The sequence below is a fragment of the Manis javanica genome, chromosome 2, assembly GCF_040802235.1.
Source record: "Manis javanica isolate MJ-LG chromosome 2, MJ_LKY, whole genome shotgun sequence".
Lineage (NCBI taxonomy): Eukaryota > Metazoa > Chordata > Mammalia > Pholidota > Manidae > Manis > Manis javanica.
Window position 1 is genome coordinate 69,030,532 of NC_133157.1, and position 13,939 is coordinate 69,044,470.

Here is a 13,939-nt window from a genome sequence, read left to right on the forward strand (position 1 = left end):
TATATGTGTATAAAATCATTACATTGTACACCTTAAATTCACACAATGGGAGGGGGAAATAGTGGTACAACTTATCTAGTTTGGAGTTTAAAAGACAAGATCTAGGAAGGACAGAAGTGGTCATCAAGGCCACAGACACTATGTCATGAGTGAGTAGAATGAAAGAGAATAAAGGGTCAGGCAGGGAAGATTGAGGAACATAAAAACCAAGAAAGAAAAGAGGCAAAAAAGAAAAAACCAAAGACATAGAAAGGAAACCAGAAGAACTGGAAACCACATTAACACTCAAGTTTCAAGGCTCAGTTCAGTTACCACCTTTTGGAGAAAATCCTTCTCCCAGTCTCTCTTCACCTCACCACACAAAATGCTTTTGCTTTTGCTTTTGCTCTTATGCAGTTATAGACCAGCACCCATGACATTCTACTGAAGCAGCATTTACCTCTCTCCTTCCCAGCCCGAACCTCTGGTCACTAAAGCTCTCAAGGGCAGGGTCCACATCTCACTCGTCTCCACATCTTTAGCATCTACAATAGTTCCTGGAACATTGTATCTGGTCCATCAGTAAACGTTCATTCAATAAAACTGAAATCAAAGGAGGAAACATTCAAATAAGAGGAAAAAACAACTCTATGAACTACTTCCAAGAAACCAAGTCAAAATTGTCCTTGTAAACATGACCATGAATTGGCAAAGATCTTGGCAAGGGAACTTAGTAGAAGCAGAAACTTAACAACCATTGAAGTGGATTGAGACAGTGGATAAAGTAAAAGTGGATTCTCTTTCAAGAAGTTTGACACTGATGAGTTACGTTACCTTATGTAATACTGCTCAGGAAAGATTTTCACCATAATGGCTTTTCATTTAGCAACAGTTTTTGGAAATGAATTAATGTTGTTAAGGGAGGAAAAAACAGATGTAGTGGAAATTTGAGGGTAATAGAGGACCAAGGGTGATTTTTTTTTAAGTTGGAAGGTAGATAAGCATTATTATACACCAAAGGGAAATAAAAGCACATGGGAGAGAATGAAGACACGGGAATCAGAGGCCCCATTAATAAAATGATATTCTGACAAAGTAAAATGAAAGGAGATCCAGAACACAGATTAATGTAGAATGAAGGCCATTGTTCTCACAGAAATGGAAGGAAATAGAATAAATTCAGGCTCAGATCCTTGGGTCAAGAGGAAGAGGGAGAGAAGCTCAGGGATGTATGTCTACTGCACTCAACTCCCCAGATGAAATGCCAGAGGGCATCATCTGCTAAGAGTCTGGGACATTGATTGGGGAGTGTTAGGAGACTGGTGAAGGTTTGTGTGGTAGTTGTAGACAAGCAAGAAGCAAGAGGACACTAACTAGAAATGTGCATAAACAACATTGGAGCAAAGTTAAAGTTCCCACTGGCTCTATGCTGCTAACGGCTGACGACTACCTCTTCTGGCAGCTATTGCTGAATTTGCACACATTTCCGTCTATATGAATAAAAGACTTGATTTTGGTGGGGGGTGGGGGGATAGGGAAGTATCTTCTGTATGTAACTAGTTTATAAGAACTACATATATGAGAGAGAGAACATATTCTGTACATATCCATGTCTTATAATATAAATAAAAATACATGATGGCTCATCATTTTAAAATCCAACATCCTAATATCCATGTACTCACCATCTATATTCAACAAAAGTTATTTTTGCCGTATTTTCATCACTCGTTTTAAGAAACAAGCGTGACAGGGGCTAGGGTTGAGGGATGGGGAGATACTGGTTAAAGGGCACAAACTTTATAAGTTATAAGATTAACAAGTTCTGGGGATCTAATGTGATAAGCTAATAATACTGTACTATATACTTGAAAGTTGCCAAGAGAGATCTTAAATGTTCTTACCACACACACACACAAAATGGTAATTAAATGACAGGATGAAAGTGTTACCTGATGCAATGGTGTTAATCATTTTGCAACATATGTGTATCAAATCAACACATGTACATCTTAAACTTATACAAAGTTATATGTCAATTACATCTCAAAAAAGCTAGAAAACGAAATAAACCTGATGCTATTGAATCCTCAGTACTTCTCCCTTCGTCTCTGCCCAGAAATCACCAGATTCTCTAACTCCATGTTTTCATAACTTATCACCATGTTATATTATCTAAAAGCAATTATGATATTTACTTGACACTACAGTTTCCAGTAGAAGAATATTATGTGGATGCATATGGTATTGTTTCAAATGTGTCATCTTACTGTACATATTCAACAATTTCCTTTTTTCACTGTACTTTTTGGTTTTGAGATTTACCATGTTAATACATGTGACTGGAAAATTAGATTTAGCATTATAGTTGTAAGTTAATGTTATAAGCACTGGCTTAATTCTCTTGAAAAAAATGTTTTTGCAGGGAAGAAGGTTTTAATTATATTTTCCTTATTTAAATGAGCATTTCTTATATACTGGTTGTATTAATTTAAACAAGAACAGAATGACTAATAGGTTATTTCCTTAAGTAAGAAACACAATTCTCTATTGCAAACATTTTAACAAATGTATAAACAAACAGACTGTCTCAAGTTTACAAGTCAACAATCTTTGGACAGTAACTATTAAACTTCAGCTTATTATAGCAAAGTTCTTTGTTTAATAAACAGACCTAGATAGAGATAATTTTATAATAACAAAATACAAAAGAAGCATAGATTAACTTAAAGAGTATGGTTGCTGGAATGTAAATATTCTTCAACCTTCTGTGTTATCTTCCTAATGTAAACAAAGAATAATGGCTAATCCAGTGTTTTGGATTCTCAAAAACACTTATACCAGTAACTTCATTGAAGCTTCTTATTCGTCAGAGAAACATGTGTAGTTTCAACTATAATTTTAACTGAGGCTGATTCAATGTATTTGGGATTAATAACATTGTATAATGTAGAACATTAAAGAATCTACAAGTAGAAATATGCTTCTGCATGGCACGGATTCATTTAAATTTTTTGCAGTGTTCTATTTTATAAAGATTCTACATTTTTATCCACTCCCTAGTAGAAGAAAATTGGGCTATTTGCAGTTGTTCATTATCACAAACAATGCTGCTAGAACATTCATGCACACACCTCTGTGCACACATGCAAGTTTCTCTAGGTTCCTCATAGGCAGAACTGCAGGGTCACAAAGAATGTGCATCTTTACTTTGATACGGTATGAGGCTCATATCCTTACTAGATTTTGTCAAATTTTTCTCAAAGGACTTACCAGTGTATTCTCTCACTACATGTACATGAAATTCTGTCTTGTTTCTCCACATCCCCACTCAATTCAGAATGATAATTTTTAAATTTTCACTTATCTGTCAGGCATGAATCAATGTCTTAATTTATGTTTCCCTGGTTAGTGGTGAGGCTAAACACATGTGCTTATTGGCCATCCTGGTTTCCTTTTTTGTGAACTGCTTCATCATATCCTTTGCAAAGTTTCTCAAGGTTTTGTCTTTCCTTTAAGGATTTCTAAAAATTCTTAATATATGATGGATACAAATACTGTATCAATATATGTTGCAAAAACTCTTTCAGTGGTGGATTTGGTTCTACCATTGTAACTTGTGGTTACCATTCTCCTTTTCTTCCTCGCTCTCTTAGGTTTTCTCCTTTCTTGCTTTCTGTTGTACTTAAAATATTTATGTGTGTGTGTGTGTGTGTGTGTGTGTGTGTGTGTGTGTGTGTGTGTATTCTTTTTTTTCTCCTCTGTGCTTTTAAAGCCAAACAAAGTTGCTGTTATTTTAATGGTCACCCTTAATTTTTTGACCTCCAGAGTTTGTTACAATATTTTTCTAAGAAAGTCTAGAGGAGTGGTTCTCAAAGTGTGGACCCTTAATCAGCAGCACCACATCCCCTGGTAATTATCAGAAATGCAAATTCCCAGGCCCTACTACAGACCTAATGAATCAGACATCCTGAGGCTGGGGCACACATCAGAATGATTCTAATGCATGCCCAAGTTTGAGAAACACTGGCTTAGAATCACTTAACATCTCTAGGCACCTCCTAAACTACCGAAGTCGTCTTCTCCTCCTCAATGACAAGACCTCAACTCCCACTTCAGCCTCCTCCTTCTACTCACATGCACACACGGGTGGATGTGCACGTGTGTGTGTGAATAGTGTGATGATTAATTACACACACAGCATTTTCAGGATATTAGTTTCTCTTGTTTTTGCATCTAGGACCTTAAATACCTGTAAATGGGTCTTCCATTGAGGATCTTAAATGGTAAATTGTCCTGCAGGTTGGAAACCGCCTATATATGGTCCTTATTTTTAAGTCATAGTTTATTTGGATTGAGAATTCAATTTTTGCAATTATTGGCTATCAGCACCTTGGAAGTATTACTTTGCTATAATGAGGCATCTGTTGCAAATAAGAGGTCTGTTGTTCATCTAATAGGCATTCCCGTTACCAGAAATTCTGTCTCTCTTGTGGCTTTTAAGTCTTTCCTCCTGATGATTCAAGTTCTGCAGTATTATCATCTTGTGTCTATACGTGTATTTATTTCTGTTTATCCTCTTCATTATTCTTTGTGCTCTTTTAAGTGTAAGATTTGTGAATTTCTTTAAATCTGAAAAGTTGTCATGCTCTTGGAATATCGTTTTCATCATCCCTTTTTCTTTTCTTCTGAATTCCCTCTTGGATATATGTTGAAGCTTCTCAGTCTATCTTCCATGTCTTTTCCCTGCTTTTCTGCATGTCATCTCTTTTTCTCTCTGTGCTGCCTTCTAGGTGAATTTCCAATACAATTGTCTAGAGCACAATATGTTTCTTCACATGTGTTGGCCAAGAATTGATGAAACCTATGGTGTGTTTTATTTCACCATCTATATTTTTCATGGACAGGATATCTAAATTGTTCTATTTCATGTGTATTTTAAAAATTTCATTTCTCCCCCTTTTTTGTTTTGTTAATTCTTACTCTTTTTATGACAGCTTCTATTTCATTTACCACTCTGGATCCTAAACACATATATTTATAGTCTTTTCATATTACTTTTGTTTTAACTGTACCTAAAGTGAGTTTGTCTCAAGTTCCTGGTCATCCCTTTTAGGCTAAATTTCTTCATCTGTTTTGGAATTTGCACTTCAAGCTCATCTTGGGGGAAATCTCTCTTTCTTTTTTCCTTCCTTTCCATCCAGTCTCCCATTTGGTAATGATGACGTGCAGTAGCCTCCCCCTCAACCCATGCCCTTGATAATATTGCAGATATTGAAGAATTGCCCTGAGTGGGGTTTGCCTCATTTTCAGGTTATAAACTTGAAGAGTGTCTTTCTTTCCTATAAAATTTCACAGAGGTGACAGCTATCAGGATATTACTAGCTTCCTAGCTTAACAAGGGGAGACTCACTCCAGGCCCTGGTGTCAAGAAACTCCTGCCTACTTTCAGACATACAGCCCAGCAGGGTCCAGCACCAACCCTTAACCATAGCTTCATTGTTTTGTTGTGTTTCTGGTGTGGAAAAATCTCATTTTCTTTTATTAATGTATCTATTACTTTCATCTCTCCTTTTTTTTTTTTTGAGAGGGCATTTCTCATATTTATTGATCAATAAAATTCTGTATAGGGGACTCAATGCACAATCATTAATCAACCCCAAGCCTAATTTTCAACAGTCTCCAATCTTCTGAAGCATAATGAACAAGTTCTTACATAGTGAATAAGTTCTTACATGGTGAACAGTGCAAGGGAAGTCATATCACAGAAACTTTCGGTTTTGATCACACATCATGAACTATAAATCAGGTCAGGCATGATTATTTATTTGATTTTTATACTTGTCATCTCTCCTTTTAATGCTGCTTTATGTTTGGAGCAAAGAAGGAACTTCAAAAAATAAATTTATAATGCCTCCTTGACACACAAAGTCTGACAAGGAGTCTGCTTTGTTGTGATTTTAGGACCCAGGAATGTAGGCATACAGAACGATGTGGATGTCCAGTTTCCAGTGTGGCATGCAGAGAACTTGTAAGTAGTAATTCCATCCTAATAATTTAAAAGCTGAGCCAACTGAAAAATCAACAACTCTTCTTAGGTCCATCAGAGAGGTAAGGTCAGAAGGCAAACCACTGCCCCCAGAAGTGGGGAGACAGACAGGTGGACAGAGAGAACCACACTTACCAGAGCAGAAACCTTCACAGAAACCAGTATCAGGCTAGGAAAACCTAAACTGTGATTCACAAATTGCTGGAGGCTCCGTGTGGACAAATGCACAGTAAATATGGAGAAAAACCCTTTTAGGCTTCTGGCAGGAGGAAGGGAAAAGGAATTATTCGAAATACTCTAGAGAACTGTTTTTCTTGACAAGGCCTGCCCTCCAGAGAAACTACTTGACCAGACCCACACCTGATGGGATTTTATCAGAGCCTAACCTACTTCAGCTCCTTCTAGCCTTCCTTGTGGGGGAAGGGAAATGGCCAGCTCCAGCTCACTCTGGCCACCCTGCCCCACCTAAGCAGGAGAGGCAGGGGACTGAGAAGCACTTGTGAAATCAATAGTCCAGAGGCATGGGTTTACTAAAAGACCGAGGCCTGATCACAGGACTACAGAACGCTCCCCCTCTTCTTCAGACTTAGCCACCACATCACTAAAGGTCTATTTACACGAGTTCATTTCACCCAGGACACCATGTCTGGCTTCTAACAAAAAAGCACAAGGCATACTAAAGGCAAAAAACAGTCTGAAGAGACACAGCAAGTATTAGAACCTTACAGCCAGACTCAGATATGGGAGGGGTGAGACTTATCATTAGATCTATTATTACGAGATGGGGAATTTAAAACAGCAGTGGTTAATACGCAAAGGGCTCCAAGGGGGAAAAAATGACAACATGCAAGAATAGATGGGTCATGTAAGGAGAGAGGGAAATTCTAAGAAAGAGTCAAAAAGAAATGTTAGCCATCAAAAACACTGTAACAGAAATAAAGAATGCCTTCAGTGGGCCATGAGTAGACTAGTCGTGACCCAGGGAAGAATCTTTAAGCTTGAGCCTATGTCAGTAGGAACTTCAAAATCTGAAAAGCAAAGAGAAGACAGAAGAAAAAACAACAACAACAACAAACTACTCCAAGGACTGTGAACAACTATACAAAGTATAAGATGAGTGCAATGGGAATGACAAAAGCAGAAGGACATATAACAATCCGGTTTGCATCTCTACGACCTGTTACCTTTCATCTTCTAAGGCTTTCTGTTTTAAGATAAGACAAGTATTTTCACTGTATTTCATTGTGAAGTTGCTTCATAACTAAGTTAAAAGCCACACAAGATCTTCAAAGTCACATTTCATAGGCAACAGAGCTCAATGTAGAGACCATACAGATCATCCCTGTAAAGTAGTGATACTGAGTAAGGTCTGAACAAGCATCGGCAAATGCCCAGCCCACATACCATGGTTGGTGGTCTAGGTAATTATTTGCTATATTCCTTCTGACTCTGCTGCCTTGGCAGTACCCCGTGACACTTCTCCTCAACACAATGCACCGATAGTCACTTCAGTTTTATTGGAGTTAGCATGCAAAATGAATTCTGTTACCAACATTTCCTAAGGTATTTCAGTGGCAGCTTCCTTCTGTAAAATGTTAATTGGTTAAAATAAAAAAGAAGAAGAGGGTCAAGTGAATTTGAAAATATGGAATCAAAACTATACAGGTTTTTTTAACTTCAGACTTAACAATGTACATTATAAATTTCTATTTTTCTGAATTTCCTAGACCAGGGAGGAAGACAGAACAATGTTTCCTGGAATATACTTTGAGAAACATGGTTCTAAAAAGATTCATGGATACATTTTTGTGTTTTTAGGGTAAGATAGAGAAGTCTGGAGGGAGAGCAGGAGTTGGCAAATCTTCTCCATAAAAAAGCCAGATAGTAAATATTTGGGGCTTTGCAGGCCAGAAAGTCTCTGTCGCAACTATTCACATCTGCTGTGGAAGCAAAAAAGCAGCCACAGCCAACACTGGGTGTAGCTGTGTCTCAATAAAACTTTATTTAGAAAAAGAAGCCTGAGCTAGAGTTTGCCCACCGCTGCTATAGATGATAGTGGTATTTTTCCACAAAATATTCTTTCAAAACAAAACATTGAATAAAACACTGGGTGCCTCTATCTTTCCTTGCTGCTGGCCAGGTTTTCTGTTCAGCAAGAGGACTAGTGAATTGGATGTAGAAAAATATGCAATCTAAATACTAACTGAGTGCCTACGATGAGTATTCTGGCAACATAGATATTGTTGGGTGCATGCATGAATCTATATGTGGTGAAGGGGTTGGGGTGACCATAGTGTTTAGTTAAGGCACAGACATTGATAAAAGTCCTGGAACCTTCATAGTTTACATTTACATACAGTTTTTCATTTGACTTTTTTTTTTATTAAAGTATCATTGATATACAATCTTATATTGGTTTCAGATATACAACACAGTGGTTCAACAGTTACCCACATTATTAAATCCTCACCACCCCCCGTGCAGTTACTATATAGTAAGATGTTACAGAATCACTGACTATATTCTCCATGTTGTACTAATGTCCCCGTGACCAACTTATATTGTGATTGCAAATTCTTGTGTCCCTTTATGCCCTTCACCCTCCTCCCTCCTCCCACCTCAACCACTCCCCCTTGGTAACCACTAGTCCCTTCTCAGTGTCTATGAGTCTATTGCTATATTGTTCCTTTTGACTTGACTTTTGTTTTTTCAAAACCTCTTTTTTTTATTTAAGTATTGCTGGTATGCAATCTTATATTGGTTTCCAATACACAACACAGTGGTTCAACAGTTACCCATATTATTAAATCTTCATCCCCACTAGTGCAGGGGAGGATTACTATCTGTTGACTTAACTTTTTTTTTTAATCAGTATTTTTAGTACCACCATAACACAGAGGAAGACACTGTACCTTGAACTTCCTTTGGTAGCCATGCTGGGGATGGCAGCTAGGAATATAAGGCACAAGGACATACCACCAGTATGGCATTTCTAAGTCAATTACACTTCCTATGTCCGCTTGATATTGCCTCCAACTTACAGTGTCAGTCCTATAAACACTGAACCACAGTAAACACATCCAGAAAAATTAATTAGCTTTTACCTTAGACAACAGAAATAAACCCAACCCCACAGTGTTATATGTTTATGGATGGGGTAGATTCTTGAGTTGTTCAAAGACTGCATGTTTTTCCACACCCAACTCACTAGTCCTCTTATTGAACTAAAAAACCTGGCAGGTAGCAAGGAAGGACAGAGGCACCTTCTGTTTTTTCAATGTTTTGTTTTGAAATCCTGATGAAAAACGTTTATTTAAGTCTGCCTAGCCTTCATCCTGCAAAACTTCCCAAACGAAGCCTTCACAGCTTGGTTCTTTTCCATGTTCTGCTGATTCCTATAAACCAATTTAACCCCAGGCATGTTTGAGCTTTGTTCAAATCACCACTGGACTCTGTTTCCGTGTGTTTCCCATGCCAGCTGTTTAGACAACAGCATTCAGATATCTGTTCGCTGGTTCCTAGTTACACCATGCCCTTCCCTAGGAAAAGAGAACCCCAGAAGGTTCAAGCATTTAGCATCTGACAACTAAAGAAACAGGGAAGAGGAAAGGATTTATAATGTAAGGGTAGATTGCTGCCTGTGATTGCTTACTCAAGCTCTATTCCACTCTCCTTTCTAACTGTAAACTTTTTCAATAAGCCCTAGGAGTTAGCCCATTTCTGAAAAGAAACCATCAAAGTCGGCATAGCTCAGTACACCAAGTTGCTGATGTGAAACAATTAGCATTGTGGCCAGAGGGCTCTAATTTTAAAAAGTGCTGTGTTCCTTGAAATTCCTTCAGCTTGGCTGCCCTGCTGGCCACAGACCCAGCCACTGGAATGTTTCATAGAGCATATGTTCCTCTCTGCCTAAGCCATTTGTTTCTCTTCCTAGAATTCCTATGGAAATTTTCCTATGAAACAGATTCAAGTGTCAGGATGAACAAAGAGCTTCCTTTGAACAATTGTCTTCCACTCACCAACCCCCAACCTCACCAGATGAAACCAAAAAATGTTCTCAGATTGCGTAAGTAAAATTGAATCTCTTAAGGTTTACAAGGAGGCCAGTCTTTAGTGGGTTTAAATGTCTGATCAACATGAAAGCAAATTCCTGGGATTCCCCAGCAGCTGGCATCAGTCAGTATAGCCAGTTCCCAAACACAAGTTGCTACTACATCTGCCAACAGGGATTGTCACCACTCATAAACATCTGTAGATTTAACTCACCCCAGAGCTCTAAAGACTGGGAAATCAGGCATTTGTTATTTCCACAGAACAGACCAACCTTGACCCACCAAGGGACAGAGCAAAGCAAATGAAATGACAAGAGACAGGTGTGACTCCTGGAGGGCAGACTGGGGAGACAGGGGAGAGGGTTTGTTCTTGGGAATGCATAAACACAGTAAAAAAAGTCCTGACCAGAAACCATGCCATCTGTTAAATGAATTAAACTTGGAGGCCTGTAGATGGATGGGGCCCAAATGCTGTGGGGCCTAGTGAGCAAACCAAAATCTAAGCCTACAGAAATGGTCCCGACTTATGATGGTTTGATTTATGATTTTTCGACTTTAAGATGGTGCAAAATCTATAAGCATGCAGTAAAAATTACACTTTGAGTTTTGAATTTGGATTTTTTCCCAGGCTAGCGACAGGCAGTAGGACACTCTCACGAGGCCAGAGGCAGGCGAGCCCCAGCTCCCAGTCAGCCACACCATCAGGAAGCGTCAGCACCCATAAGCTCACAACCATTCTGTTTTTTTCACTTTTAGTACAGTATTCAATGAATTACATGAGATATTCAATACTTTACTATAAAACTGGCTTTGTGTTAAAGAATTTAGCCCAACTGCAAGCTAATGGAAGCTTTCTGAGGACACTGCAGGTAGGCTACACTAAACTATGGTGTGCAGCAGATTAAAGGTTTTAAATGCATTTTCAATGGTTTACCAGGACACAACCCCTTCTTAAATGGAGCAAGACCTGTAGATGCTTCAAGATAACAAAAATTCAACGCTAAGGAAAACCAATCACAAACAGCCAACTAGGCTTTCAAGATAAGCCAATCAATCTTTTCCTTAGTTTGCTCCCGCATCTTCCCAGTTCCGGTCAGTGGAGCGCTCCTAACCACTTCCAGTCTCGCATTGCTGCACTGGAATAAATTTTTGTTCAAGTAAACTTACAATTTTTAATTGCTTCAGTTTATCTTTTAACAGTTCTGATATCAGAAAAGGGAACCGAAGGAGACGCCCACCGTCAGCATCCCAGGAGCGAGGAGGCGTAGATACCTGTCAAGCCCAGTAGATACCTGAGGGCCGCCCTTCAGCTTGCTGTCTGTGAAGGCTGCTCTAGATCTCTTGCAGAGAGTTTTGCCCTGAGACCTTTCAGACTTGGAGTTCTTTTTCCAGACTGGGTCCAGAAGCGGCCGGAGTCAAACCGGGTCTGGGGTCCGACTGGATCTGACTTGGAAACCAGACTGGATCTCCGGCGGGACTGGATCCGGCTTAGAAACCGAACTGGGTCTGAGTTAAACTGGACCGAGGCCAGAGTGATGCCAAAGGTGAAGAAAATTGTGTTTTAAGACTAAACAAGCAGGTTAACCTTCCCAAAGATAATTTTGAATTACTGTGGCCACGGTGGAGAACTTTTCACTTAATTAGGTAAGCTTATCCATTTAGGAGATGCCCTAGAAAAAAGGGGTCTCAGCCAAGCACCTGCCATACAGAGTAAAGAGAAAATCATTTTTCCTCCTCTACGGTTAATGGTGAGCAGAATGGGGCCTTCTGGGACACCCACTTGCTCCGGGGCCTGCAGACAGGATCCTGGGCAAACTGCAAGCCGGCAAAGGGTGAGAGTTCTTACCAAAGCCAGCTCTCCCAGATGTCCGTGCGGGGGCGACTGCTGGAGAAGGGAAGGTAAAAACTGCACGTTGTCCCTTCCTTTCCAAATTCAGATTGGCAGAAAAAACATAAGAGGTAGATTTTTGAATTGTGACATGTGAACTGCTGTCCACTGTTAGCCAATCCTTTCTCTCCGAGACAGCTATTGCCTGTTTGTCTCATGTGTTCTGAGAACTGGGCTTGACAGCTGGAACACTGGAGACCCCAGATATATAGCTGGACAGAAATGTGGGTTGCACCCCACTTGCCCAAAATGTCCCACCATAATGAGCTCTCTCTCCCTCCAGGCATTGGTTCACACTGTTCCCTTACCTGGAACAACCATTGCTCTCATTCATTCTCCAAGTTTTCTCTTAACAGTCACTTACTCTTGGAAGCCATCTCCTTAGGTAGAAGTAATCCCACCATCTGTGATCACATTTCATTTTCATATAGCTCATTCGTACACTGATTTATTTCCTAAAGAAGCCAATCATGTACCAGGACTGTGCTGCAACAGAGAGAAGAGCACACACAGCCCAGTCCTCTAACATGGATTGTGTGGTGGGGAGAAAGAAAAGTAGCAGGCAGTTACCACACAGCCTCACACGTGCCCCTGTGGGAGAAGTATGAGGTGCTGTGGGACCGCCTGGCACAGCGACTATTTCCCAGAGGATACGACAGTTAAACTGAGAACTGCAGGGGAGGGTGAAGTGCTGGCACCAGCCAGGAAAAGGAGTGAGGAGGAGAAAGCTCCAGGAGAGAGAAGAGCTTGTATGAAGCCTAAAGATGAGAGAACATGGGGTGAGTGTGAAGAACTGAAAATATGTACTGAAGAAATACAGGGGAAATATGTGGTGTACACTATAAAGCGAACTGAACCACAGGTCCTGAACTGGAGAAGGGAGAGTGCCTGTTTCCTACTTTCATGATTCAGCAGGGTAGCTGCTTCATTTGGCCTCCTTGATCTGTCGGTTTCTGAAAAGGATAGTCCTCTTTGTCTCTTAATGCCACGTCCCATCATTATGCGCTGTCCTTTTCCCTATTTTCTTGCTGAACATTCTATTAGTATTCTATTAATATTAATATTATCCAATATTAATATTGTTGTAACACCTTTTTGGTTAGTCTATCATTTTCTCTCCTTTCATGTTAATCATTCCATATCATTTTGTTTAAAGTACATCTATAAACAGCTTACAATTATATTTTTAATTGAGGTATAACTAACATGCATTATATTTGTTTCAGGTGTACATGATTTGATATTTGTATATATTGCAAAATGATCACCCCAATAAATTTAGTTAACATCTGTCAACTACATAGTTACAGGTTTTATGTGTGACAAAACTTTTTAAATGTATTGTTTTATTTTTTAATCCAAACTGAAAAAATTTTTTATCCAATATTAGCAAAGTGAGTGTAACCTCCATCTGTTTATTGTAATTATTGATATGTTTGGAATGACTTCTACCACCTTTGTATTTTGTTTCTTACTGTTCATTCTTACTGTTTTTCCTCTTTTTGCTATCTTTCATTAAATAAATCAATTTGTGTGTGTGTTAATATGAAAAATATGTTATCTAATAATTCCATGTTTTGAGTAGAAAGGTTGCTAGGTGGAGGGGAAGCTGGATTTTGTATGTGCTATATCTACTGCCTTCACCTTATTTTTACATATAAATTAAATATAAAACATTAAGTGACATAAAATTAATCACATTGATTAATTTTAAAATAAAATTAAGGTACTATACATTAGGTAATCCTCTTACTGAGACCCAAATCATATTTTGGCCTAGATATGACTAAGTCTGTGACCTAGGGCAAATTATGTTATCATACTGAGCTACAATTTCACTTTTTAAAAAGGAGATAAGTGTGAGCTGCACGTGGTGACTTCCTTCCAAAGTATATAGCATGGAAAGAAAGAAAAAAAGAATAATTTTACAGATGAGAAATCTGACAAACACTACCTCTATCAGTAATCAAG